The 3,583-nt window shown below is 42.2% G+C and overlaps 1 pseudogene; it reads left to right on the forward strand.

Annotated features, from left to right (window-relative positions):
* Nucleotides 1-711: 711 nt before the first annotated feature.
* On the forward strand, nt 712-1,446 carry LOC104678390 (annotated as a pseudogene).
* The last annotated feature ends 2,137 nt before the right edge of the window (nt 1,447-3,583 follow it).

Below are 3,583 nucleotides of genomic sequence, written 5' to 3' on the forward strand. Positions count from 1 at the left end.
CAATAGACTGATAATAAAGCACAAAGGAGGAAGCATAAAAACCATGGTAGTTGCCCCAGCAAAATATAATAGAAGCTTGGACTTGAGTAGCCACAGTGGAAATTATTTCACTTACCCTTGACAATGACCCATACAGTAAGTACCAGCCTGCTTATTTCGCAGGTGAAAAAACTGAGGATGGGCATGGATTATGTATTAATAACATGATGAGTCACACAACTGATGAGTAGCAGAGACAAGATTCACTCAGGTCTGCAAGAACCAAAGACCACACATACTCTCTCCTACCTCTCTGCCACCAGGTGGAGTCGAGAGCTGTTAGAAGGGTCACCAGAGTTCAGAGGCATGGATTCCCAGGTCCTCAAATCCAAGACCAGCAGCACTCTCCCTGAGAAAGGAAGGAATAGTATTTGGCAATAAAAAGTTCGATACATGTAATGCATATCACATAACACAGAGAAGCATCAAAGATATCTTGCTGGGGATCAGCCTTTTTCAAAAGAAGACACACTCCATGATCCCATTTACATTAAATTCTAAAAGAGGCAAAATTAATACATGGTGAAAAAAACCAGAACAGTAGTTAACTGGGGGGAGTGGAAGTTTTATACTTTAAGTATGATAATAATCAGTTTTGTCACATCATCACAAGGAAGTTTTCTCAGTATCAATGTATAAATATACTTAAAAAACAAAAAACCAAGATCAGCGATGCAAGCATTGGTATATAAGGAAATTCTGAATGCTGAACACTGCCCGCCCCATGAACTCGAGATTCTCAGAAAACTGCCATCTAAGACATTCACCAGTTCTAGGTCACCCTTGTCAATGTGGAGCATTTGCAAACTGTCAGTCTTAAAAACCAGCAAGTGGGAAATGACATGTAGAAATGGCACCTCGAAAGGGAAAGAAAAAAAGGAAGAGCAAATCATCAGCCTTGGACCTCAGGTGGGTGTAGGAGAGAATGTGTTTGGTGTCTGTCAAATTTTTGCATCCTTCATTGACACTTTGGTCCATGTCATTTTGTCCATGGCTGGAAGATGCAGCCTCCAGTTGCATCCATTTGCTGCAAAGGGCATGATTTTTGTTCTTTTAGATCTTTCTGGCAAAGAAACCCTTTGCCTTGTTACTGGTGGGATGAAGGTGAAGGCAGGCCCAGATGAATCCTCGCCATATGCTGCCATGCTAGCCACCCAGGACGTGGCCCAGAGGTGCAAGGGCTGGGCATCTCTGCCCTACACATCAAACTCCGGGCCACAGGAGGAAATAAGAACAAGACCCCTGGACCTGGGGCCCAGATGTCCCTCAGAGCCCCTTGCCTGTTCAGGTATGAAGATCTGGCAGAATGAATACGTCACTCCAATCCCCTCTGACAGCACTCACAGGAAGGGGGGTCACCGTGGTTGCCGTCTGTGGACAGGAATCCTCAAAATATTTTTCTGTTAATAAATTGCTTTCCTGTAAGAAAATAAAAAGCCAACCAATATGCCCTGAGCACTAATTATATGTCAGAGCCTCTTCTAAAAGCTTGTCACGTTGAATCCACCAACAACCCTACAAAACTGGTTCCAGGATTATTCCCATTTTAGAAATGAGAACACTGCAGCACTGAAGAACTGAGATCCTCTGATGGCTTGCTTATATCCCCAGTGAGACTGGAAACTCCTTGAGTCAGGTTCCATGTCCTGTGGCTTCATGGATCCTCAGCTACCGTGATAATGCCAGCCATGGAGTGTGGCAAAAAATCAAAACCACAATGAAATATCAACTGACACCAATCGTAATGGCTATTACTAAAAAGTCAAAAAATACAGATGCTGGTAGGGCTGTGGAGAAAAGAGAAGACTTAACCTCTGTTGATGAAAATGTAAATTAGTTCATTGCGGAAAGCACTTTGGAGAGTTCTCAAGGGACTTAGAACAACCGTTCAGCCCAGCAACCCCATTATTGGGTATATACCCAAAGGAAAATAAATCTTTCTACCAAACAGACACATACACTCACACAGTCATCAAAGCACTATTCACAATAGCAAAGACAATACACAGTAGCAATGAAATCAACCTAGGGGCCCATCCATGATGGGCTGGATAAAGAAAATGTGCACCATGGAATACTATGCAGCCCCCCCCCCAAAAAAAAGCAAAAATCATGTCCTTTGCAGAAATATGAATGTAGGTGGAGGCAATTATCCTAAGCAAATTAACACAAGAACAGAAAACCAAATACCAGATGTTTTGACTTATAAGTGGGAGCTAAATATTGGGTACCCATGGACATAAAAATGGGAACAATAGCCACTGCACACAACTAGAGTAGGGAGAACAGGAGGGGGACAAGGTTTGAAAAAATTACTATTGGATACTGTGCTTACTACCTGGGTTATGGATTCAATCACACACCAAATCTCAGCATCACACAATATACCAGGCTAAAAACAAACAAAACCTGCATATATACCCCCTGAATCTAAAATAAAAGTTGAAAAAAAAATAAAAATGTGTAGCAAAAGAATGGATGCTGCGTGCGTTCTTAGTTCTCCCTCCTGCTCTCCCTTCTCTCTCTCTCTCTCTCTCTCTCTCCCCCTCCCCCCCACCAACTCACCACTTCAGTCTTATTGGCCAAGTGCCTAATATCACCACTATCCCATGTAATTCTCACAACAACCCTACAAATTCCTTCTCTTTCTGCCTATTTTGTACATGAGAAACTGAGACTCTCAGAGGTTTCAAGTTTTAGAACTAATGTTTTGACTCAGGGATTTTCAACAACTATCTTACATGTTCAGCCCAAGGATGGGACTCCTCCTGAGAACCCTAGGTCTGGGGAAAACTTGCAAATGGAAACGAATAAATCCTGAGGTCGTCTCTAAAGGTGTAATTACAGGGCTCCATAAATGATATTAACAGCTGTGTCTTTATGGCTCTACTAAAGTCAAAAGTGATGCTGTTGATTAAAAATAAATAAATTAAAATAAATAAAGAAGAATGACTGCTCCACCATTGGCTGAAGCCATGTTGTCCCGTGCCAAGTGTCAGCTTCAGGATAGGTTTTGATGTGGGAAGAGTTAAGCCTTGAGTTATTATCAGAATTAGGGTGCTTTATTGGTTCACATCGTCCAATCTTCCCCAGCCATTATGGTTTTGCTGAAACATTAAACTACTTTAAACTTTCATTTTCCTCTTAAAACTAAATTAGTTTGGAGGAAATTGTATTTTCCGAGCTCCAGCACCAGCCTCAGGCAGAGGGAGTTACAGTACAGCGCACAGATAAACAACAATCACGGCCTAATTACTAAGTGGTAAGTGCAGTGTTTCTCAACTTACATTTGCTTTGGAGTTTCTGGGGTCGTGCAGGGAGGCAGCTCTCAAGCACATTTCCTTCAGAAGCTTTGGGTATTTTTTCTTTTTCACTTTTTAATTTAGTTTCAGGGGGTACATGTGTAGGTTTGTTACCTGGGTATATTGTATGATGCTGAGGTTTGGGGTATGGCTGAACTCATCACCCAGGTAATGAGCATAGATAGTACCCAACCTAGTTTGTCAGCGTTTACCCCCTCCATCCCTCCCCACTCTGGTAGTCC

This window comes from Rhinopithecus roxellana, chromosome 20, assembly GCF_007565055.1.
Source record: "Rhinopithecus roxellana isolate Shanxi Qingling chromosome 20, ASM756505v1, whole genome shotgun sequence".
Taxonomy (NCBI): Eukaryota; Metazoa; Chordata; class Mammalia; order Primates; family Cercopithecidae; genus Rhinopithecus; species Rhinopithecus roxellana.